General features: G+C 38.4%; 1 long non-coding RNA gene and 2 pseudogenes across 2 annotated transcripts; 2 read left to right on the top strand and 1 right to left on the bottom strand.

Annotated features, from left to right (window-relative positions):
- Nucleotides 1–10,292: 10,292 nt before the first annotated feature.
- On the top strand, nucleotides 10,293–14,715 carry LOC120425618 (uncharacterized; annotated as a pseudogene).
- Nucleotides 14,716–14,762: 47 nt separating this feature from the next.
- Nucleotides 14,763–18,123, bottom strand: LOC120425619 (proteasome subunit beta type-5-like; annotated as a pseudogene).
- A 169-nt stretch (nucleotides 18,124–18,292) lies between these two features.
- Nucleotides 18,293–20,353, top strand: LOC120425645 (uncharacterized). 2 transcript variants are annotated; one of them, XR_005606568.2, is made up of 3 exons: nucleotides 18,293–18,923; nucleotides 18,994–19,257; nucleotides 19,547–20,353. It is a non-coding gene; the product is annotated as an uncharacterized LOC120425645 (long non-coding RNA). The 2 variants fall into 2 exon arrangements; XR_005606567.2 differs by having other exon boundaries at nucleotides 18,295–18,923; nucleotides 18,994–19,219.
- Nucleotides 20,354–26,707: the final 6,354 nt, after the last annotated feature.

Below are 26,707 nucleotides of genomic sequence, written 5' to 3'. Positions count from 1 at the left end.
CGGTGATCGACCTGTTCTTCCGTTCCGCCACACCGTTGGACTGGGGGGAGTACGGGGTAGTGTACTGCGGTTTGATTCCTTCGGCCTTGTAAAACTTCCGCAGCTCTTTGTTGTCGAACTCTCCCCCACCGTCTGAACGAACGGAACCAGGCTTGCGTCCGAAAATGTTCTCGACCCAACGCACATAGTCAATAATGTTTTGGGCAGCTTCTGACTTGTGCTTCATCAGGTACGTCACGGTAAATCTGCTGTAGTCGTCAATAATATGCATCACATACCTGTTACCACTTGGAGTGGCCGTCTGGATGGGTCCGCACACGTCCGTGTGCACAATGTCCAGTACCTTGGTCGACTTTCTTTCAGTGACTGCTGGGAACGGGGCGCGCGCTGCCTTTCCTTGCATGCAGCATTCGCACTGCAGCTTCAGCCCACAATCACTCACTTTCACACCGGTGCCGAGCTCCTCCTTGTTGATGCGCTCGATGGCCGCCCAATCGCGGTGTCCGAAGCGCCGGTGCCACTGGTGCTGACAGTTTTCCAGGTGTCCGCCAGCTGCTAGCAACGATGACTCCGCCAACCGCAGGTGGTAGAGTCCGTCGTGGTGAGCTCCGGTCGCCACAACGTTGTTCTGCGAATCGATGATACGACAGCCTTGACTGTTAAAGTGCACTTTCAGATTCTTCTGAGCCAGACGATCGACAGAGATCAGGTTGGTTGCCAACCCCGGCACATATTTCACATCACAAACATCGATTCGCTGCACGTTTTCTTCTCCGTTAATACCCAACAGCACGCCATCACCTTCGCCGAGGATCTGCGTCTTCTTCCCGTTGGCCAGGGTGATGTACCCTCCAGAAAACTTCTTCATCGAGGTGAAGAAACTTTTGTCGTAGCACATATGGGCACTTGCCCCACTGTCGATGATCCACGCACTGCTCTTCATCGTGTTGGCCACGAAAGCAACTCCTTGTTGATCACTGTGCACTGCCTTGGCACTTCCCTTTTCCTTCTTCTTTTCCTCACTATCGGAGTCATCCTCTTCCTTCTGCTTCTTCCAGCAGTTCGCCACCAGATGTCCGGGCTTCTTGCAGTAGTGGCAGAGTCGCGGTCCGCGACCTTTGCCACCTCCCGCCGCACGCAACGCCTTCTCGCCCTTGGGCGCACTACCACTTTCACGTTCCGCTCGTCGCTGATTTTCGTCCAGAACTTTCGACCGCACGAGGTCGACCGAAATTTCTTTATCCGACAAACAGTCCAGAGCCGTCACTAACGTGTCATACGATTCCGGAAGACTCCGGAAAAGCATACAAATTTTCGTGTCCTCGTCTAGCGACATTCCGGCAGCAGCCAATCGGTCGAAGAGCTCCTCGATTTTGAGCAAATGATGCTCCACATCGCCCCGCTCGGTAAGGTTCAGCGAGCAAAGCTTTTTCAACAGGGAAACTTTCGCCGAACGGGTGCTCTTCTCGTGGTGTGCTTTCAGGGAGTTGAAAGCCTCGTGTGCCGTCTTCTTGTCCTTGACGTGGTGCAACTGATTGTCCTCCAGGAACAGCAGAATCTTCGCCTTCGCGTGCCAGTTGTCCGAGACCCAGTCGGCGTTTTGCTTATCCGCGGCCGGCACTGGTTTCACCACAACATCCCACAGATCTTCATTCTCCAGCAGACTCTCGATTCTCAATTTCCACGTACACCAATTCGCGCCGTTCAGTTTTGGCATCGAAATTTTCGCTCCCGACATTTTTGTCCACGTTCTTTTTCACCACTAAATACAAAATGGCGTCCACTCGGAATCTCGACCGAGCTCAACTCGCGGCGAACAAAAGAACAACGGCACTTCCCGGCCGAATCTTTTTCAACACTTTTCCCGTCGGTTCCGCGGTTCCTCGCCTGGGCCCATAACCTGACGAGCAGAATGGCAGGTACCCGAGGCGGAATCGGACGGAAATAAAAGTTAACTCGAGAGGTTTAACTACACAACAACAATCTTTATTCTTCACGTTCTGAACGCGGTGAAAGTCAAGTTTGGAATGGCGTCCCTGCGCCTGCTGCAACCGTGACGCGCTCTCGCACCACAGTAAATCTCTCTCACTCGCTCTCGCTCGGTCGAGGGGTGAGTCAAAGCAAGGGGGCAGTCGATGAATTACTCAACAATATAGACAGTGGGGGTAATTTGGACACCAAGTGAAAACGGCAATTAAAGTGATAAGGCTAGTACTAGTAATGGCCTAGGAGTATGGACAAACCAAAAAAGTTGGAATAGGTTAAGTAGTTTTGGTATAATATGTAAAAGTTTCCAAAGGCCTGTTGGCACTGCCTTAAATTCTAATATTTGAAGGTTAGGAAAAAAGGTTTTGCAGGGGTTATTTGGCAAAAACTGGACATTTTTTGTTTAAGGGGATTGCTTGGACGATGCCTGAGATATGTAGGGTAGGGTAGTCATCAATGAGACACTTTTGGTTTTTAAACTTCAACGATTTTTGTATTTTTTTTTTCATTAGAATATTTTAAAGAACTTTTTGTTGCATTTTCTTTCTTTTAGTTTGTTCTAACATTGACCAAAATATGAGATCGATCTGACGTCTACAGTCAGAGTTATTCAACTGTCTCATTGTAGACGCACTCGGCAGAAACAATGAGACAGCTGGGGAACAATGAGACACTCTACAAAAATCAATACTTTTCTAGTAAAACATCATGCTTTTATATTGTTCCATTGCAGGTGACTTGCTTTGAATATTTTCAAGCAATTTTGTCAACATGAAACTTCAATTTACAAAAGTTATACTAAAAAGTATTTAAATTTTGTAAAATCCATATATTTTATCAAATAACTTTATATTTTTGGTTAAATGAAGTTCAAACTCAATAAATATGCCTAAAATCACTTCCAATTCATGTTTTGAAAGATTTCCACAGATTTTGAAAAGTTTAATGAAGAAAAATCAAAGTGTCTCATTGTTACCCATGGGTAGAAAAGAGTGGTGAACAATGAGACAGCCCTGGATTCTGGGTATATTCTAAATTTTGGTCAAACCCAATAAAAGGACATTGTAGCCCAACTCATGCCCTGTAAAATGACGAAAGAAATTTGGAGAAATATTAGTTTTTGTGTTAATGGCAGCCTATGAGCGAAAATGTAATTTTTAGTCATAATTTACTTTTACACCCCAGAATCAAACATGTATGAATAACTTTACAAGGGAGCATCCATAACCAAAGCCACAATTATGGCAGACGTGTATCTAGTAGACACACCTTTCCCCCAAATATGAGCCTGCCCAGTTAACTCAATCCGAATTCTGAAACGGAATCTATTTATAATCGAATACAAATTCCGTTTCAAACGCAACAACCGGTTCCGTGTTCGAATCATGATTGAGAGAGCCATTTTATCACAAGGTTACTGTAAGACAGGTTGGGCTGTGTTTGCAAGGCTGTATTGGTGCGAACACGCAGAAAAAAGATAAAATGACAGTTTTTGCATGAAAATTCAATTTTCGAAATTTTTTATCTCCGTGCACAGCAAGGTTACTGTAAGACAGGTTGGGCTGTGTTTGCAAGGCTGCATTGGTGCGAACACGCAGAAAAAAAATAAAATGACAGTTTTTGCATGAAAATTCAATTTTCGAAATTTTTTATCTCCGTGCACAGTTGCCGACAAACCCAGTGACGTCACAAAGTTTGTTTTTCTTTAAAGTTCAGTGGCAGACGGGCGATAATGGGTTGGTTTTGAGGAATCGGTAACGATATCCTGTCCCATCCTGACTAAAATAGTCAATAATCGTAATTGAAGGTAATTTCAAGATGATAATCTTATCAGGGCATGTTTTAATTCAATCCTTCCTCCAAATCCAGCATCACCCACTCATCGTTGTCGGCTGTGCCCAGGGCTGTGGAGTCGGAGTCGGAGTCGGAGCCGGAGTCGGTGGAGTCGGGTCTTTTTGGGGACCTGGAGTCGGAGTCGGAGTCGTCAAAACTCTAACAGCTGGAGTCGGAGTCGGAGCCGGAGTCGGCTAAATTTTCGGAGCCGAGGATTTCTGATAACCCGGAGTCGGAGTCGGAGCCGGAGTTATCTTAAATTCAACAAAAAAGGTGCAGGTGGTTATGTTACACATGACCAGTATGACAAAGAACTTTGCTAGATGATTGTTGAAATTTTCGATTAGAACGTCCGATCCAAATTTCCCCATGATTCCCTTATAATTACACAAGACAACTCTTTTGTGGTCTATTTCGTGGCTCTGAAACAGGCCGTTTGATTTCTAAAGTTTTAAGACATAATATCAACGTCCTATCGAACTAAGGGGATGAAAATTGCAAGTGGAGCTGAACTGCCCTATTCAGGGCTCTAATTGATTACGAAATAGTCATTCTAAATTTCCAGAAACAGATTTCAGAAGTTTAACAGTCATTTTTCACCAACTCTTATGGTTCGGCAAATGTCCCCCCATCGGAACATCCCCGGGGCCTCCGGCCACTTCGGAGTGTGGCCACTACTGCCGAAATTTCAAATTTCATGTGCAGTATCAAAATCCATAAAGTTTAATACCCATATTGTACCAACTCTTATGGTTCGGCAAATGTCCCTCCATCGGAACATCCCCGGGGCCTCCGGCCACTCCGGATTGTGGCCACTACTGCTGAAATATCAAATTTCATGTCCAGTATCAAAATCCATAAAGTTTGATACCCATATTGTACCAACTCTTATGGTTCCGCAAATGTCCCTCCATCGGAATATCCCCGGGGCCTCCGGCCACTCCAGGTGGTGGCCACTACTGCCAAAATGTCAAATTTCATGTCCAGTATCAAAAACCCTAAAGTTTGATACCCATATTGCCCCAACTCTTATGGTTCGGCAAATGTCCCCCTATCGGAACATCCCCGGAGCCTCCGGCCACTCCAGGTGGTGGCCACTACTGCCAAAATGTCATGTCCAGTATCAAAAACCTTAAAGTTTGATACCCATATTGCCCCAACTCTTATGGTTCCGCAAATGTCCCCCATCGGAACATCCGCGGGGCCCTCCGGATTGTGGCCACTACTGCTGAAATGTCAAATTTCATGTTCAGTATCAAAAACCTTAAAGTTTGATACCCATATTGCCCCAACTCTTATGGTTCGGCAAATGTCCCCCTATCGGAACATCCCCGGGGCCTACGGCCACTCCAGGTGGTGGCCACTACTGCTGAAATGTCAAATTTCATGTTCAGTATCAAAAACCTTAAAGTTTGATACCCATATTGCCCCAACTCTTATGGTTCGGCAAATGTCCCTCTATCGGAACATCCCCGGGGCCTCCGGCCACTCCAGGTGGTGGCCACTACTGCCGAAATGTCAAATTTCATGTCCAGTATCAAAAACCCTAAAGTTTGATACCCATATTGCCCCAACTCTTATGGTTCGGCAAATGTCCCCCTATCGGAACATCCCCGGGGCCTACGGCCACTCCAGGTGGTGGCCACTACTGTCAAAATGTCAAATTTCATATCCAGTATCAAAAACCCTACAGTTTGATACCCATATTGCCCCAACTCTTATGGTTCGGCAAATGTCCCCCTATCGGAACATCCCCGGAGCCTCCGGCCACTCCAGGTGGTGGCCACTACTGCCAAAATGTCATGTCCAGTATCAAAAACCTTAAAGTTTGATACCCATATTGCCCCAACTCTTATGGTTCCGCAAATGTCCCCCATCGGAACATCCGCGGGGCCCTCCGGATTGTGGCCACTACTGCTGAAATGTCAAATTTCATGTTCAGTATCAAAAACCTTAAAGTTTGATACCCATATTGCCCCAACCAAGGGGTAAGACAGTGAGTAATTTTGAGAAATTTTGAGTAGAATTGAGTAACATTGAGCCACTCAGAATTTCTGAATCTTCACAACCGACGTAACGAATTTTGACAGTGACATTTGAGAAAATGACAAATCACTCAAAACAAAAAAAAACAACGTGAGGCAGCACTTTTGCATGAAATTAAAAGATCAGCAGAGCAGGTTATATTTCATGTTTTCCGGTTCGGAATTTATGTAAAAATATTGGCCGACGTTGTCCGTCGTCCGTCTGGACAACTCTCCGGCCATCATCTTCGTCGACGAAATTGACGTTATCACCACAAAACGTTTCTAGCGGTGCTGAAGCCACCTCGTGGGAAGGGGTGAACGACCGTGTCTGGAGCGCAACAGAACCGGTGGTAGTGGTGGCCTGCCGGGTGAAAGTAGCGGCTTGGGCTTTGGAGGCAGTGATCTCGGAGGTCCTGGTGAGTCGACTAGAACTCGTCCACTTCGTCTTAACCGCGGAAAGGGTTTGCGAGGTCCAACGAGCTGGATCAACACCACGACTTACAAAACCAGATGGACAGATTCGATCAGACAACAGACCGCCTCCGCTTACATCAATGCCGAGCAGCTACAGGATACGATCCGGAAGAGGATGAACTGCTTGAGTCAAATTTTGCAGATCCTGCAGACAGACATAAACCTGTTGTCGGCGGAGGGCGACGGAATCAGTCTGTATCGATCCGAATCTGGAGGCGGGGCGGATGACAACCAACCGTAAGAGGAAAACGCATGTTCAAACACAACTGGAGCTACTCCATAACAAAAGTATTGAGCAAAACCCCGTCAAAACGCGGCCATCAAATGAAATGTGGTTAGTTTTGCCCTTCCCAAGAAACCGTCGAGCCTGAGTTTCACGATGTACGTTCCCATTCCCTGCCGGAGTTGGCGGCCCAAGCGGCCCCTAGCGAAGTTAACGTTGAGAAGTACGACGGTTCAATAAAGAGCCGGAACAGCACCCGAGGTGAAACCAGAACAGATTATATCAAGCCCCCGATCAAGGAATGCATCAAAACCAAGCGCAAGCTACTGGGAGAAACGGAAATAATCAACTCGTTGTAGCGCAGGGCAAGGTGGCCTCTCACTGGAAGAAGTCGGCCTGTGACAACAGGATTGTGCCTAATTTAAGCAAGGTGAACTCAGAGGACATCAGCGCCTTGTAGGAGTGTCCGCGCAAGCCAATTTTCCTGCCGACAGAACGGACCAACGGAACGGAACGGACCAAGAGCAGTTGTCTTTGCCCGCCTGGTTTGATCAACCGGAACGTGGTTCCATCAGTATCAATCAATTTAAAAACGACCGCGTTTTGTTTTAACAATTAAATAAAAAAAAATAAACTTAAAAAAAACCTGAGCGAACATGGTATGCACTTTTAAACTGTTTAAAGCAGTTGTTTTAGATAAATGAAATTCGAGAAATTAAGTCTGGTGACTGCTTCGGAGTGATGACGTGTTCCGGCGGATTGCCGATTCATTTTACGGAACAGCGCAAAGCTTTTAAGATTAGCAAATTCTAGATACTTTCAATGCGGAAACCGGCCTTGGATAATCAGTTGTCCCTTCCTCCAACTGTTTCAACGAAGCCATTCCGGAGATGTGCAGATAAATATCCGAGTAAAGCGGTGAAATGAGGTCAACAGCTTCAACGAGCATGAAGCCGGGACACCAAATCTAGAACCGCCACGTTGTCGTAGTAAACACGTACAATAACTGAGGTTTTCTCTCTTGCAGCACCTTCCGTAACAAAATCCGGAACAGTAGGAATGGTCTCTTCCTTTTTCTGATGGAATATGGCCAAATGTGGGAACTTTCCCAGCATCGTAGCGTGAAAAAAAATCTTATTTGTTTGTAAACACGTTAATCTGTCAAAGCATATTCAAAAATTCCGTAACTCAGCGAGAAAAGAAAATCAAGAGGAGCATTGAGTAACTTTGAGCCACATTGAGTAATTTTGAGAAATTGAGTCACTCAGTTTCTCTCTGTCCTACCCCTTGGCCCCAACTCTTATGGTTCGGCAAATGTCCCCCTATCGGAACATCCCCGGGGCCTACGGCCACTCCAGGTGGTGGCCACTACTGCTGAAATGTCAAATTTCATGTTCAGTATCAAAAACCTTAAAGTTTGATACCCATATTGCCCCAACTCTTATGGTTCGGCAAATGTCCCTCTATCGGAACATCCCCGGGGCCTCCGGCCACTCCAGGTGGTGGCCACTACTGCCGAAATGTCAAATTTCATGTCCAGTATCAAAAACCCTAAAGTTTGATACCCATATTGCCCCAACTCTTATGGTTCGGCAAATGTCCCCCCATCGGAACATCCGCGGGGCCCTCCGGATTGTGGCCACTACTGCTGAAATGTCAAATTTCATGTTCAGTATCAAAAACCTTAAAGTTTGATACCCATATTGCCCCAACTCTTATGGTTCGGCAAATGTCCCCCTATCGGAACATCCCCGGGGCCTACGGCCACTCCAGGTGGTGGCCACTACTGTCAAAATGTCAAATTTCATATCCAGTATCAAAAACCCTACAGTTTGATACCCATATTGCCCCAACTCTTATGGTTCGGGAAAAGTCCCCCTATCGGAACACCCGCCGGGGACTCCGGCCACTCCAAGTGGTGGCCAATTCCAATTCCCGCTCATGCCGGCTGTCATGTCTTGGCGTGTCCATGCCTCCAGGCTATCTGCTCCCGGGCCTCCAGGCCGTCTGCAAACGGGCCACCAGGCCATCTGCTCCTGATGTGTTCTCGTCGACGGCCAGCAACAGACTGAATTTTCGGGACCGACCGAGCCGAGTTTTGTTAATTTAGTTAGGGGACGTATGCCCCGCCTTTTTGCACCCATTCTCCTACATCTCCTTATTCGCTTTTTGCCGCGTCGACGATCCGAAAATTATGAGGTAGAGTGGGGGTAATTTTAGATACATCAATCTCACGTCTCTATATTGACTGATTGGGAAACGTTTGTTCAACCAACCAGCGTGCACCAAAAAGAGGGGAAATTTGCCGAGAGGGGAATTCGTCACGTAACGTTTTCGCTTCGCGAAAATTTTGGATTGACACCCCGTATAGAAACCTTAGGACAAAGTTCTTTGTCAAAATATGTTTTTTTTATTGTTCAGTATTTCCTATAGAACAGGCTAATTTTCAAAACATCTTATATTTTTATTGATTTATCAGATGCCATTGTGTTTTTGAAGCTTTTTATTGTGATTGAAAAGGTCTAATTGTGTTATTACACTATAATCACTAAATGATAACCTCTTACCCAAGTATGTAGTATCATAATTTAAAAAATAATTAAAAAAAAATATTGGTTATGTAGTCAGACATATCTAATTGATTCTTGAATGCTTCCTTTTGCCTATATTTATGTGCCCTTTCAATTCAAATTTGACCAAATTTCATCCAGATATTTCTAAAAAAAAGTACACACGCAATCATCTTTTACCCCGATAGCATCCCGCATAATCAAATACCAAAGGTGAAACTGTCGAAATCATAAGAAAATTATTTCTGGTATGGTTACCATTTGTGATATTGTTGATATAATGTCACGACCATAGAACAAAATTAAAATGGTACTATTTCCCGAATGGTTACACTTTTCTTAACATATTCGAATAGTTGATTTTTTTCCTACAATTCAATGAACGGTACCCGCATAAAATTATATGATGATTTGCACTGTTAAAACCATGCAATTACAATACATATTATGATAGTTATGGTAATCCCGGATGAACGAGGATGATTTAGTGACCATATAGAAACATTAAATTACCTTTTAGGAAATGGTGACGATTTGTCAAATTGTTGGTTCAAAAATATGGAGTTATGTTTTCACAAATAGGCAGTATTTGAAAAATTGTTAATTTAAATTTTAAATGCTGCAAGAATTTGATCATATTCCTGATTATGAATTAAATATTTGACAGATCTTATGATTTTAGAGAACAACATGTAAAATTTTAGTGTTACACCTCGTTTAACACGTTGTTTGTGTACATAGGACCTTTTCAGATAAACTATATTGATGCATAAATATTTTTTTGATTTTAATCAAAATTCTTTTTAAAGAAGCTGTTTGTACAAAATTAGAAATTGATATATTATACCATGTTTTTTTTATTTAATCTACATGAAGTATAAACATGATTTTAGTTGAAAAAACATAGTTTCATAGCATCCTACTCTGGCTAAAATTTGTTGGTGACATCAACATTCAACTACATGGCCTTATTTTTTAGTTTAATTATTTTTAACAAAACCAATTCTCAACAATTGGGTCCTAAAATTAAGCTTAAATTTGTGATATTATTGTTCACTACGATAAAGCTTATTTTTCTGAGTACAATGACCTTTTGATCGACCTCAAAGGATTTAAAATGGATTTTTAATTCAATTTTTAAAAATTAACTTCACGGCCCTTCTTGACAGAAAAGGTCCTACTTGACGGCTCGTTCCAAGGGGACCAATATTTTTTTTTTGCATTAAAATGACAATATTTTTTTTGCATTAAAATGAAAAAAAAGTGATCAGAAATGGTTTTTAATCGTGTTTTTTACCGTTGTACATAAAAATGGACATAGGGCTTTAGTACCCAATTTGCTTGGGCTGCATTTTCAAAAAAAAGTTTCATGCGTTTCAATGGTTTCAATGTCGTTGGTTGCATCCAAGTTTTAATGCATTCCACTTGTATCCAACATTGCATAATATAGATCGACTTAATTAATCAATCGACATGATCGACATAAATGGCCGAACCCCCATTTGAACATCTGTCAAAACCGTCAAAACAAAAAGTTGTCGCTGCTGCAAATGGAGGTGCAAAATAATTGTGGTGGCCGATTCCGGACCCTGTTTCGCGCGTGCAATCTGCTGTTTATTGAGATTTTCCGGTTCGGGACGAATGTTTTGGATGAGCTGGTTCAGTCGGAACTGCCGCGGGCGGACCGGGTGCCGGCGCTGAAGGACAACGAAAGATGAGGTGCTGTACAATCTGTTTCAACTGCCGTTGGAGAAGCTCCGCCGGTTTTGCGAGGAATCGTTTGTTGAGTAAGTTGGAACATGTTTCGTTTAATTATTTTGAGATCATCACACATCTTTCGTTTTCAGCGTAATCCGGTGCGAATCTTGCAGATTATGGAGCACCATTGCGCCGATCGCTGGCGGCGTGATTCTGCTGTACGAAGAGTTTGCATCGCTTCGATCTACCTGGTGTTGATAAAGGAACTGGTCGAGCGGCTCAACGTGGACACGACCGACAGCCAAACGGCAAAGCACATGAGCCAGTTGCTGGAGCTGGGAATGCTCGATGCGAAGCTTATCATTCCACATTTGTCCACGATGAGCGACGAACTGAGGAACCTGGAATCTTACGTGGTGCACAACTGTGTCCTGCAGATCATGGGCAAAGCCATCGTGACTGAGCTTACCTAGGAGGAACTGGCCGATGAGCTGAAGGAAACGCGCGATGACTTCCTGCATGATTTGTTCAACCACACGATGGACGTTTCGGCCCATGTTCGCTCGAAGGTGCTTCAGATTAGGCACTGCATCCAGGGCCAGAACGCGGTTCCACTTAGCTGGCAGCACCAGGTGCTAGAAGGTACCGTCGAACGGCTCGAGGACAAGTCACTGCTGGAGCGCAAGAACTCGATCGCGTTGATCAAAACCTCCCTCGAGCATAATCCGTTCTCCGCTAAGCTCTCCCTGGCGGAACTTTGCAGGCAGTATGGGACGGAAGACTGCCAGCCGCAGGAAATTCGCAACAAGATGGTATAGCAGGACGCGGCGCTCAAGAAAACCGAACAGCAGTGCGTGTTCTACATGATGTTCTTGAAAGTGTACTACGTCAAGACCCGGCACGGCCCGAAGCTGAACGAGGAGTTCCAGAAGAAGGAAACGAGGTCAATTTCCTGGAGGATTCGATCCGTTTCGCAGAAATCATTTCGGACGCGGTGCCTATGCTGCAAGACATGGTGATGTCCAAGTCCCAAACGGCTGTGTACGAAGCGCCTCAGCTTACCTGTTTGGGATCAAGGGAATCGAAAGTGGAGTACAGCATAATGAGCAGTTCCGATGCCGGGCGGACGAACTGTACGACGCGCTGACGCGACAGGACATGGTGCAGCATTTACGCAGGGTCATGTTAAGAGAGAGAGAGTGAGTAATTTTTTTTATAACGTTCCGTTTTTGATAAACTCACAGCTTGAAATTGAAAAAGATCATTAAAGTAGCTAAATTTATTTGAAAACGATGTTTTTTTTGTTATGTCTCAGTAACTTTTCAAAATGATATTAAATTAAAAATACGGAATTTAGCATTTTGTTTTGTATTTTACAGCAAAAAACTTGTGTGTTGTGAAAGGCTAGTCCACAAAGCGCGCGCTCTCTCTCTTGTATTTATATTTCTGTTTTCTCCCGTCGCGCGCGGCGACAAACAAAAGAAGTCTGCGCTGGAAATTGACAAGTCAAAACTCCTCTTGTTTTGGTGCGTTTCGTCGTGGTCGTCGCGGTTCGCGATTGTTTATTAGCATCTTCACTATTTTCGCGTTCGTGTGTTGTGTTTTCAAAAGTGAGTGTAAAAAGAACTGCCTTCCATCCTCACAGCAAGTATTGGCTGCGTTTGTTTACATCCGTGAGCAGCTAGAAAAAAAAGTTCCATCCTTCCGTCCAGCGGGATCGAAGCCGCCGAGGAGGAAAAACAACACAAAGGAGACAATTGAGTGGTTTTCCGGATCGTTTGTTTTCAGAAGTGTCTGCTTCTAGGGTGCTACGTGAAACTCCAGCAGGTTTGTTTACTTTCAAGAACTGACCTTTGAATCAACCAAAACAAATCAACCGGAAAATCACGCAAACTTTTAATAAATTTTAATGCAAACAAACATGTTTTTTTCAGATTTCGACGAAAAGTACCTTTCCAGATTTGCGATTCCGACCCCAGCTGCCCCTTTTCATATGTTGCTCCTGATTTGTAAAATTTACCTCTCGGAATCGATACTTGTGATTTCTTTTTCTATTTCACAGGACTGAAATCCGGATATCAATCTAGGTTTCTATGTAGGAGAAGAATCCTAATTCTCCCTACAAAGGTAAAGTTTGGGACGGATTTTTTTTTCTATAGCAAAATTCAAATCTTTTCGAGCGGCCAAGCCGCAGTTGATATTCTGTTGACGGAGCTGGCAATAAAACCAATGCTGCCCGAGAGTCTTCGGCCTAAGTGGAAACATTACAAAGAATGTACTGGTATGTATGTCGAGAAGTTTTATTTTTTATTCCTACAGTGGACTCTCTCGTTGTCGATTTTGAAGGGACCGTCGAGAGCGGGAGTTATCAAATTATAGAACGAAAAATCAAAGCAAGCTTCTTGAAGGGACTGAAAAATTTATTGACAGCAGGAGCAATATTGATATCGAGAAGATCGATAGCCAGAGAGTCGACTGTATTTGCTTTTTTATGTCAAGCTCGTTCTTTGTCCATCGGATAAATCAGAAGTACTCTGTTTGATTTGCGCTTTCAAATTATGTTCTCAAAATTCTCCCATTTCAAATGTGAAACTCGATTTATTTACAGATTTTGTATCGAGGATGTAATTTATTCAACGTAGAGTGGAATATCACCAAGGGACTTGAATATTATATTGTAAATAAATACATTGTGGTTTATTTTGTTTTGTTTTTTCAAGGTTTGTACCTGAAGCCTGCTTTGAACTGAACTTGAATTTCGTCAAGTGCGACAAGATCATCAGGGTGCGACACGCTCTCATCAACCAGCGGTCCCACAAACTACAGATAACCGGCGTGATACAGCTGCGCCGTTTCCTTTCGCAAGCAATTTCAAGTCAAGCAGAGTACAGTCATCCCACATATTCGGAACACCCACAAATTCGGAACACTTTTGTGGTAATTTGTCAATAAAATGCAAAATGCAACTTTTCTGCCGACCCTGCTATTTTGAGGGCCTTTAATTGGACATTCTCTTGCTATTTCACTAGTAAAAGTAATAGTTTTTCAACAAAAACTGCATTTCAAGACTATTTTATCCAGAGCACCAAAACTCTGCCACCAAATTGCCTGTTCCATGATTGTGGGATGTTATTGTGTCTCCCACATTTGTGGAACACCTGAATTTAACTGATATTTTCACAAAAAAAATATCAGACCATTCATAAAACATTGGTAAGCATAAGTTTTACTGGTTTCAGAGTGCAAAGTCATTATTTTGTAAAAAATATGTACTCCTGGAGAGAAAAAAAAGTTTGTTTACATCGTAAGAAAAAAGTGTTCCGAATTTGTGGATTTCAAGGGTCAATGTTTTTCTTTGAAAACATGATATAAAACGTAAAAATGTACAGCCGGTCTATACATCAATCGAAAGATCGCAAGAAAAGCTTTCACATGAAGGTAACAGCAAATCATTATGTTCAATCATCGATTTTATATGATTTGTTGAACATTGACCGATCTGTAAACTGTTCCGAATAAGAGGGATGACTGTACCTGATCGACGACGTCCACAGGATGGCGAAGATGGAGCTGGCATCGCAAATGCTACCGTTGTGCTGGATGGGGCGTACGACTTTGATCAACCTCCTGCTGTAGCGAAAGTTTCCTTGAGATTTATTGAGTTTAGAATTAGAAATGCCTTATTTTTTTAACAAGCCAAACCTGAATTTAGACACACGCAATACCTCTTCTTCCCTGAATTAAACACCTGTTAAAAGGAACTCCCTTTTTTAGCTTAGGATTATTCGATCATTGTACTACTAAAATGACAAAATAAATTTAAAAAAAAACTGTACTGTTTTTTTGCTAAAAAAAAACCCGAAAACCCTTGAAAAATTGATGTTAATTCGAGTTGTTACAACTATTTCCCAAAATGTAACGCGCCATGAAAAATCCCGGATGAACGAAGATGATTTGCTGATCATATAGAATTTTTTAATTACTATTTAGTAAAAATTCACCACTTGTGGAATTGTTCTTCCAAAAACATTTTATCAAATGGTGATTTTTTGTGAAATGGTGATGTAATTTTTTCTAATAGTTATTGATTTTGGTCGAAATTTTTGATGATATTTGACCATCTATTGACTATTTGATAAAGCAATTATAAAAAAAAATAAGTAAAAATTGATATAAGGTTTTTTATCATGTTTTCTTGTTAATTTTAATGCGAATTTTGTGTTAATGATTATTATTAATGATACTTTGTGAAATGGTGCTATTGACAAAATTTTACTAAGTATTTTTTTAAGGAAAATATATTTTTATAACTATCTTGGCCAGAGGAATTGAGCACACTAACAATGTATATATTTCGCTTGGAATGCAATGAATTTATTTGTTATTACAAAACACTATTTTAAAATATATTTACAATGGTTTTCATAGAACTTTACAATGGAATCTGTCGATTGAACTTTGTTTTTTTTCCGCATGTAAAATAATCATTATTTATTAATATGCATAATAATATGTGTTTTAATACTGTTATAATTCACAATATCAAATAGGTGCACACTTTCATTAATACAATCAGCTGATTGAGTTGAGTTGGCATCACTGCTTTACGCCAGGGAGAAATCATTCATGTTTTGCAACTGGCGACTAAATGCAATCGGAGCATTCCGACGTCAATTGTAAGGTGACCATTGGCCGGATGGTTCCGTTGATATCGTAGCGGCGGTCACTCCTGCACGCCTGCAGATTATCCGGACCGGGCAGGTGTTCTACAGCCGCGTCAGTTTCGAGTTGCCCATGTCCTGCTTGGACGACTCGCGGATGAGATCTCCCGTGGCGTGGATCGTGGCCGCTGCCAGAAGCGCCGGCTGGACATCTGCTGCCGTTTCAGAGGTTACGGTACCAAAAGTCGCAGCAACTGCCGCGTCCGGACTTTTGAACTTCTTGCATCCTTCTTTCATCCAGGTGTTACAGAGTCCAGTCCTCCACTCTGGGGTAAAACTCCAAAATTATGTTCAACTCAGTCCTCTCGCTGAACGTAAAGAACTTGGCAAAAAAAGCAAGATTAACTCACAGAGCATCGAAAGCCTCGCCTCAGCAAACCGTTGCACGTTCGCAGCAGGTTCAGCTTGCAAGCGGTAAAGAAAAACTCCCTCATCCAGATCTAGATGCACTTGTCCACATAGGTGAACTTGTCAAAAATGCATCAGTACAGACTGGCCAATGCAAAATAAATAGGCACTGGCAACGTATGTTTTGCGCTTGCAACACTGCCAGTTTTGCTGGGCGTAAAGGGCGTTTGGTGTCCAGAAACATTGGCCAATCTGTTTCCCTAGACAATCTGTACATCGGAGCGGTAATTTCCTACCGACAGGCAGCAATCGCAAACGAGAGAAACGTTTCGATCGCCGAGAGCTATTCGCGTCTAAGATCTGGGCAACCCTAAGTGACCGTTGAACGGGTTCCTGCTGTACTGCCAGGATCAGAAGTCAAAAAATCTCCCCGGGACGAGTATCGATCCCAGAACAAATCCCTCTCGGAGCAGTGGTGCAAGCTGAGCGAGACCCAGAAGAAACCTCCCATCGACGAGCGGCCGCCGCTGTGGCCAAGTACCGCGAAGACATGCTAAAGTGGGAGGAAAAGATGATCGCCCAGGACAACGTGGACGTTGTTCCCCGGAAGAACATGCTGATTTCACCGCATGCCAAGGACGTCGCTCTGCCCCCTGACCCCCCCCCCCTCGTTGATTTTTTATTTTATTCAAAAATAAATGCAAATAGTTCTCCTCGACGATCTGAACCTAGGCCTACACTTGTTCTTCTTTCCCTATTCCAATGCATCACTCAATATTACCATTTGTTTCAAACTAATTTTATTTTTTATGAATGCCATTTGTCCGAGCCATGTCTGTCCCAACCACATATCAGGCAGACGCCTTCTTCTTGGGGTCCGGTCACACCAGGCTGTGATTCTTGACCAGCCTTGACGTGGTTCTTGTTGGCGTGCAGATGGATCAGGAACTCCAGCGTGTTGTTGTCCTCGATCTCTTAATCGCAGCTTCCGTAATCAGCGGGCGCTTGCTTGCGTGACGACCCGCGTCATATCGATATACAATCTTGTCCTCCTTCTCGAACCGATCAATGTTCTGCAACAGGAAGCGAAACGCGGCAGGAACACGTCCTTCATGATGTCCTTGACGCCGTCTTCCTTGAAGCTGAAAGGGACATCATTATTAGCAACGACTTCTAGAGAAACGCTCAAGATATCAAACTCACCGCAAATTCTCCGCGCGCACATCCGATGAATTAATGAGGTACAGCCGCAGCGCGTCCGCCCCGTACTTGTGCACCACCTCCATCCCGGTGCGTCGCGTGGTAGATGGCGTGCCGTCCCAGATCATGCGCGTCCTCATCCGACAAGTCCGACCGATCGCCGGAACCGAGCACACCGTACGCGTAGATCGAACCACTGATCACCTAGAAGACCTTGCCGGGGGTGCGTGTTCCCTCGGAATCGATGTAATACAGCTGAGGACTGCGCTTGTCGTACCCGGCCAACATCATTCCCATGCTGATACACATGCCCTTGTAGTAGTACACAATGTTGGACATGATCTTGCTGGTAGCGGCCACCGAAATGCGTTCCTTGTTGCGCAACTTTTAGATTCGGCACTCCTTGGCCAGCACCCAATCTCAGTACACACAATCGGCCGCACCATCCGCCAACGTTCCCAGCAGATATTCGTTAATCTTGACAATCTTCTTTATCGTCTGCGAACCGATAAACTGACCGCCGGTGGCACGGGAATCGACCGCCAGAATAACTTCACCCTGGAACCGGAAACTGAGCTTCGTCGTTCCGTGATCAAAGTCCATTTTGATGCTGCTGGATTCGCCATCGGCCTGAAGTTTGACCAGATTCTCCTCAGGCTGCCGAATAGAAGAGAAAATACCCGAACAATGACTCGGATGTTAGCCAGCACGAACATAATCTCCTCCCCGCTCCGCTACAAAAACTTACCTTATGGAACGGTGGAACCGCCAGCGACAGACTGTTTTCCAAGTTGTGGCGGCCCAGCGAAATGTCCCGCTGGCAGGATTGGTAGCCATGGGGCCACCGGCCTGCAGCGAGCAGCTGGAGTATTCGCAAACGTCGGGAGAACCAATTTTTCACCGAAAAATCACAAAAAAAAAATAGAATTTTTCTTCTGCTGAACAGCTCACACGGTTTGACCGACGACGTTTGACAGTTTGCTTTGACAGAAGTTGTCAAAAAGTTGGAGAGAGCGAGAGAGAAACAAGAGAGAAATGAGCATGGCGGCAGCTGTCACCCAGTCAAATCAATCCGAATTCTGAAACGGAATCTAATTAGAATCGTATACAAATTCCGTTTCAAACGCAACAACCGGTTCGAAGACGGAACCGGTTGTTGCGTTTGAAACGTAGTTAGTATACGATTCTAATTAGATTCCGTTTCAGAATTCGGATTGATTTGACTGGGCACGCGAGTGGTAAACTCTAGGGTAAACTGCATTTAAAATGTATGGGGGAAATCAGGTAAAATTAATTATTTTGAATATAAATCAAAACTAAGGCTTGAAAAGTAGACGTAGTGACGTAGGTTATTTTTTTATCTACTACCAGGAGAAATTTTACCCCACTCCCTTGCATGGTGAGGGAGATTTTTGAAAAAAACTGATTTTCCTTGTATAAATTTAAATTTTTTACCACTACTCGTACAGTGCCATCTCTTAGAAATTTTGCCGCGGCGGATACCCTATTATCTTAACACTGCAACTATTAATCATGCAAATAACTATTTTAATTAAAAACATATAAAAAAATAAAACAATAAAAACCTTTAGCAGGTAAATTTCGCGCAACATTGCCTAAACGCACCTAACAGTGTATGTTTACATCCAGTTGGACATCTGTGCGCGTCGCGAAAACGTCAGCTAGTTTGCGTATTTCGCTGTTTGCGAATGAATTACGGTGCAATTTTTTTGATGATGTTTCGTATGGATTCGAAACGAGTGCATCTGTGTTTGTGGATATCTTTCAAGACGGCATCCGTGAGTCTTCTGAACGATCAAGAAGAAACAGGATAAATTTGAGAGTAAGTAGATTACAGCTGTAAAGTAAATCTTGATTGCGACAAGGATCCATTTGTTTTTGTTCACTTCTAGCCTAAACCCAGATCCAGCAGACGAACCTGATTGATACACGGATCAATAAGCTTCTGTTCGGTGCGGCTAATCCAGCCGGATTTGGCAAGTTGGCGATCCAGACCTTTCCAAAATGGTCAAACCGACTTTCAGAGGGAACCTTTGTTGACGGAGCTGGAAACAGAACCGATTTCGCGTGGATTTTTTTTTCAGAGAAAGCGAAGCATTTCGCAGCATGTTTTTGTTTGTATGTTGACATGTTTTATTGTGGACAACATTTGAAAGGTTGTTGTTATTTATTTTATTAACATGACTTTAACCTAGATAGGTCATTCGTCACTTGCATTTGAAAGGGGTGGTCCGAAATAGATCTTACAGCATTTTTTTTTTCATTTGAACACATGGAAAGAAAGGCCTTAAGACCAATGTCGTACTGCCCTCTTCAATTGTTGCTCCAGTTATTGTCTATGTATTGCCAAGTTTTTTAGATTTTTTTCGAGATCAAACAGCATCGAAAAAAATAAGAAAAAGTGCAAAATTGCTGACATTGATTTTTTTTTTTTAATATTTTCAGATAAACTTCTAGTCTAGGATAACGTATAACGTATTGAAGAATATTACCAGCAACCTAATGGACAAATCAGATAAGTTAACATTAAATGTAGTAAGCTAGATACTGTGTAGTTTGTTTTCTTTTTTCAGGTTTAAACCAAGAGCAACAAGATCACCAGGTGAACTCTCGATAGCCCGGCGTTGCACGACTGCTTCGTTTTCCTTCAGAAGCGGCTGCTGAAGTTACGTTAAACTTGGAACCCATCCATCCGACCGACGATTTCCACAGGATGGCGGAGATGGAGCTGATATTCAGTCAACTTTCTACCGCATTGGATGCCTCCTTGATCTGTGATTTTTTTTTCCTCTGTATAATTTAATCCTAAGATTTTTGGTGGAATTTTTTGTGTTTTTGTGAAATAAAAAAATAAATAAGCTATTTGACCAAAGCAAAATAAATGTTTCTAGCTCAAAATTCCGAAAATCCTTGAAAAATTGATGTTCATTCGAATTGTTACAACTATTTCTCAAAATGTAATGCGCCATGAAAAATCACTGAAATAACTATTTAAAACCATAAAAATACCATTTGAGAAATGGTGAAATCCCTAAAATATATACGCAAAAATGAACTTTCAAAAAGCATTTGACTAAGTGTCGCTAGAAGAAAAAATCAAATAGTGAATATTGCTAACAACATATATGGGGAATAGTTCACTATTTGAGAGACGGTGAGGAATTAAAAAAATGATTTACCAAATAGTGGCTATACAATTTGTCAAAATGTTGATTGAATATTTAACAAATGATTTCCAAACGGTTTTTTTCTATGCGGATGCACTCAAATAACTATTTAAAACCATAAAAATAATATTTGAGAAATGGTGAAATCCCTAAAATTTATACGCAAAAATGAACTTTCAAAAAACATTTGACATAGTGTCGCTAGAGGAAAAAATCAAATAGTGAATATTGCTAACAACATATATGGGGAATAGTTCACTATTTGAGAGACGGTGAGGAATTAAAAAAATGATTTACCAAATAGTGGGTATACAATTTGGTAAAATGTTGATTGAATATTTAACAAATGATTTTCAAACGGTTTTTTTCTATGCGGGAAGCCCGGATAAAAAATTACCATTTGATTACCATATTGGATCATACAATGACACTTTGAGAAATGGTAACTATTTGTGAAATCGTTTTTTCAATTTCCCAAAATTAAAATTTAACTATATTAAACTATTTGTGAACTGTTTGATTTAAGGTTACTTTTTGCCAAATAGTACTTAAACCATTTATTTACCATACAACAAACAGTTTTTTGACGAAAATAGTACTGAGTTTTTTAAGGTTACCATTGCTAACCACCCTTATGCCAGATGGTTAAACCATTTGTGAGATAGTAAAAATTCATGCCAACCATATAAATACCATTTTTAAAATAGTAGTCAAACATTTTTGGAAATGGTAGTAACAATATAGTTTAAAGTTCAATTACCATATGAAAAAAAGTTTTTATATGGTACTTTTTTATGCGGGAGTTTATTGTTGACGTTTTCGAACTTTATTGGAATGACGATGAAGCTACTATAAAATTCATGGTTACAACTAATTGAAAGGTTTTGTTATTGGAAGTCTCATAAAGTTATAACAAATAAGCTACCGTAAAGCGTATGGTTACAGAAAATTGCATGGTTTTTATATTGGTTTTCTCTTGATGTATTTTTAAAAAAAATTAGTAACAGTAAAAATTTACAATACTCAAACTTTTACAAACACAAAATAGGAAATTAGGATATGTTGATCAAGTGTTTTGTTTAATATTAAAATATTAAAATATTAAAATATTAAAATATTAAAATATTAAAATATTAAAATATTAAAATTATAAAATATTAAAATATTAAAATATTAAAATATTAAAATATTAAAATATTAAAATATTAAAATATTAAAATATTAAAATATTAAAATATTAAAATATTAAAATATTAAAATATTAAAATATTAAAATATTAAAATATTAAAATATTAAAATATTAAAATATTAAAATATTAAAATATTAAAATATTAAAATATTAAAATATTAAAATATTAAAATATTAAAATATTAAAATATTAAAATATTAAAATATTAAAATATTAAAATATTAAAATATTAAAATATTAAAATATTAAAATGAGCATGAGCATGAGCATGAGCATGAGAGATCACCCATGGTTGCCCCTCCGTTGCTGAACAGAACCATAATATCCTTTCAGCACTACTGATTATAGGCTTCGACGATCTAGTGGTGTTTCCCTTATCAACAGCATGTATGAATGCGCTGAAAAGATAAAACACCATGATTGCTAAAGCTAGATCAGTTGCGAATAGGTAACAGTCATTGGCCACCAACGGCGCCCGCCATGTCAGTTTGTAGACCTCGATTTTAAGGGACGGGAATGTTAGTTAGCGCAGGTTGCTACTAGGGCAGCTGATTTACTCTGTGCTTACACCCCACGAGCGCCAGGAACCTGAAAACTTGTTAGTAGGATAGGGTGTTTGGTCAGGATTCATCATAGAAGATGATGATGCGACCCAAAATCATAGTGTTTGTTGAACGGTATTTTGTATTATTCTCAAGGCAAGCAATCGGAGGCTGCGGATGAGACATTTCCCGTTTATCTGTTGTTAAATTTTAAATGAAATGGTCTAGTCTTAGACAGCCGGCTGTGGAAAGATAGAACCAAAATCATTTGTAATTAAAACTGAAGGGTTAAACAGTGTAATTTTTAACTTGAGATGATTTCACGAGTTTTGAATGATTGATGTTTAGTGAGGTACTGATTAACTTTGCGAACGACGAGTTACGATGTATCGAGATGAAATGGTATGATAGGGTTTTGTTGTTGTTGCACATCGACAACGGACGCGAAAAATTTACCGACCCGACGAAAAGGCATCGCAAATCGAACTGACTGTCATCGGGACAGTCAAAGCCAGCCGCACCTTCACACGCACACACGCACGCGAAAAAAAAAAACGAAAAACACACTGCGACGGACGCGAAAAATTTTGCGACCCAACGAAAAGGCATCGCAAATCGAACTGGCTAACTGTCATCGGGACAGTCAAAGCCAGCCGCACCTTCACACGCACACACGCACGCGAAAAAAAAAAACGAAAAACACACTGCGACGGACGCGAAAAATTTTGCGACCCAACGAAAAGGCATCGCAAATCGAACTGGCTAACTGTCATCGGGACAGTCAAAGCCAGCCGCACCTTCACACGCACACACGCACGCGAAAAAAAAACGAAAAACACACTGCGACGGACGCGAAAAATTTTGCGACCCAACGAAAAGGCATCGCAAATCGAACTGGCTAACTGTCATCGGGACAGTCAAAGCCAGCCGCACCTTCACACGCACACACGCACGCGAAAAAAAAACGAAAAACACACTGCGACGGACGCGAAAAATTTTGCGACCCAACGAAAAGGCATCGCAAATCGAACTGGCTAACTGTCATCGGGACAGTCAAAGCCAGCCGCACCTTCACACGCACACACGCACGCGAAAAAAAAACGAAAAACACACTGCGACGGACGCGAAAAATTTTGCGACCCAACGAAAAGGCATCGCAAATCGAACTGGCTAACTGTCATCGGGACAGTCAAAGCCAGCCGCACCTTCACACGCACACACGCACGCGAAAAAAAAACGAAAAACACACTGCGACGGACGCGAAAAATTTTGCGACCCAACGAAAAGGCATCGCAAATCGAACTGGCTGTCATCGGGACAGTCAAAGCCAGCCGCACCTTCACACGCACACACGCACGCGAAAAAAAAACGAAAAACACACTGCGACGGACGCGAAAAATTTTGCGACCCAACGAAAAGGCATCGCAAATCGAACTGGCTAACTGTCATCGGGACAGTCAAAGCCAGCCGCACCTTCACACGCACACACGCACGCGAAAAAAAAACGAAAAACACACTGCGACGGACGCGAAAAATTTTGCGACCCAACGAAAAGGCATCGCAAATCGAACTGGCTAACTGTCATCGGGACAGTCAAAGCCAGCCGCACCTTCACACGCACACACGCACGCGAAAAAAAAACGAAAAACACACTGCGACGGACGCGAAAAATTTTGCGACCCAACGAAAAGGCATCGCAAATCGAACTGGCTAACTGTCATCGGGACAGTCAAAGCCAGCCGCACCTTCACACGCACACACGCACGCGAAAAAAAAAACGAAAAACACACTGCGACGGACGCGAAAAATTTTGCGACCCAACGAAAAGGCATCGCAAATCGAACTGGCTAACTGTCATCGGGACAGCCAAAGCCAGCCGCACCTTCACACGCACACACGCACGCGAAAAAAAAACGAAAAACACACTGCGACGGACGCGAAAAATTTTGCGACCCAACGAAAAGGCATCGCAAATCGAACTGGCTGTCATCGGGACAGTCAAAGCCAGCCGCACCTTCACACGCACACACGCACGCGAAAAAAAAACGAAAAACACACTGCGACGGACGCGAAAAATTTTGCGACCCAACGAAAAGGCATCGCAAATCGAACTCATTAAAATATTAAAATATTAAAATATTAAAATATTAAAAAATTAAAATATTAAAATATTAAAATATTAAAATATTAAAATATTAAAATATTAAAATATTAAAATATTAAAATATTAAAATATTAAAATATTAAAATATTAAAATATTAAAATATTAAAATATTAAAATATTAAAATATTAAAATATTAAAATATTAAAATATTAAAATATTAAAATATTAAAATATTAAAATATTAAAATATTAAAATATTAAAATATTAAAATATTAAAATATTAAAATATTAAAATATTAAAATATTAAAATATTAAAATATTAAAATATTAAAATATAAAAATATAAAAATATAAAAATATAAAAATATAAAAATATAAAAATATAAAAATATAAAAATATAAAAATATAAAAATATAAAAATATAAAAATATAAAAATATAAAAATATTAAAATATTAAAATATTAAAATATTGAAATATTAAAATATTAAAATATTAAAATATTAAAATATTAAAATATTAAAATATTAAAATATTAAAATATTAAAATATTAAAATATTAAAATATTAAAATATTAAAATATTAAAATATTAAAATATTAAAATATTAAAATATTAAAATATTAAAATATAAAATATTAAAATATTAAAATATTAAAATATTAAAATATTAAAATATTAAAATATTAAAATATTAAAATATTAAAATATTAAAATATTAAAATATTAAAATATTAAAATATTAAAATATTAAAATATTAAAATATTAAAATATAAAATATTAAAATATTAAAATATTAAAATATTAAAATATTAAAATATTAAAATATTAAAATATTAAAATATTAAAATATTAAAATATTAAAATATTAAAATATTAAAATATTAAAATATAAAATATTAAAATATTAAAATATTAAAATATTAAAATATTAAAATATTAAAATATTAAAATATTAAAATATAAAATATTAAAATATTAAAATATTAAAATATTAAAATATTAAAATATTAAAATATTAAAATATTAAAATATTAAAATATTAAAATATTAAAATATTAAAATATTAAAATATAAAAATATTAAAATATTAAAATATTAAAATATTAAAATATTAAAATATTAAAATATTAAAATATTAAAATATTAAAATATTAAAATATTAAAATATTAAAATATTAAAATATTAAAATATTAAAATATTAAAATATTAAAATATTAAAATATTAAAATATTAAAATATTAAAATATTAAAATATTAAAATATTAAAATATTAAAATATTAAAATATTAAAATATTAAAATATTAAAATATAAAATATTAAAATATTAAAATATTAAAATATTAAAATATTAAAATATTAAAATATTAAAATATTAAAATATTAAAATATTAAAATATTAAAATATTAAAATATTAAAATATTAAAATATTAAAATATTAAAATATTAAAATATTAAAATATTAAAATATTAAAATATTAGAATTCTAAAAAACATTTAAACATTTAAACATTTAAACATTTAAACATTTAAACATTTAAACATTTAAACATTTAAACATTTAAACATTTAAACATTTAAACATTTAAACATTTAAACATTTAAACATTTAAACATTTAAACATTTAAACATTTAAACATTTAAACAGTTAAACATTTAAACATTTAAACATTTAAACATTTAAACATTTAAACATTTAAACATTTAAACATTTAAACATTTAAACATTTAAACATTTAAACATTTAAACATTTAAACATTTAAACATTTAAACATTTAAACATTTAAACATTTAAACATTTAAACATTTAAACATTTAAACATTTAAACATTTAAACATTTAAACATTTAAACATTTAAACATTTAAACATTTAAACATTTAAACATTTAAACATTTAAACATTTAAACATTTAAACATTTAAACATTTAAACATTTAAACATTTAAACATTTAAACATTTAAAATATTAAAATATTAAAATATTAAAATATTAAAATATTAAAATATTAAAATATTAAAATATTAAAATATTAAAATATTAAAATATTAAAATATTAAAATATTAAAATATTAAAATATTAAAATATTAAAATATTAAAATATTAAAATATTAAAATATTAAAATATTAAAATATTAAAATATTAAAATATTAAAATATTAAAATATTAAAATATTAAAATATTAAAATATTAAAATATTAAAATATTAAAATATTAAAATATTCAAATATTCAAATATTAAAATATTAAAATATTAAAATATTAAAATATTAAAATATTAAAATATTAAAATATTAAAATATTAAAATATTGAAATATTAAAATATTAAAATATTAAAATATTAAAATATTAAAATATTAAAATATTAAAATATTAAAATATTAAAATATTAAAATATTAAAATATTAAAATATTAAAATATTAAAATATTAAAATATTAAAATATTAAAATATTAAAATATTAAAATATTAAAATATTAAAATATTAAAATATTAAAATATTAAAATATTAAAATATTAAAATATTAAAATATTAAAATATTAAAATATTAAAATATTAAAATATTACAATTCTAAAAAACATTTAAA

The sequence above is a fragment of the Culex pipiens genome, chromosome 1, assembly GCF_016801865.2.
Source record: "Culex pipiens pallens isolate TS chromosome 1, TS_CPP_V2, whole genome shotgun sequence".
Taxonomy (NCBI): domain Eukaryota; kingdom Metazoa; phylum Arthropoda; class Insecta; order Diptera; family Culicidae; genus Culex; species Culex pipiens.
The sequence above is the reverse complement of the archived record's forward strand: the minus strand, read 5'-3'. Positions and strand labels throughout refer to the sequence as shown.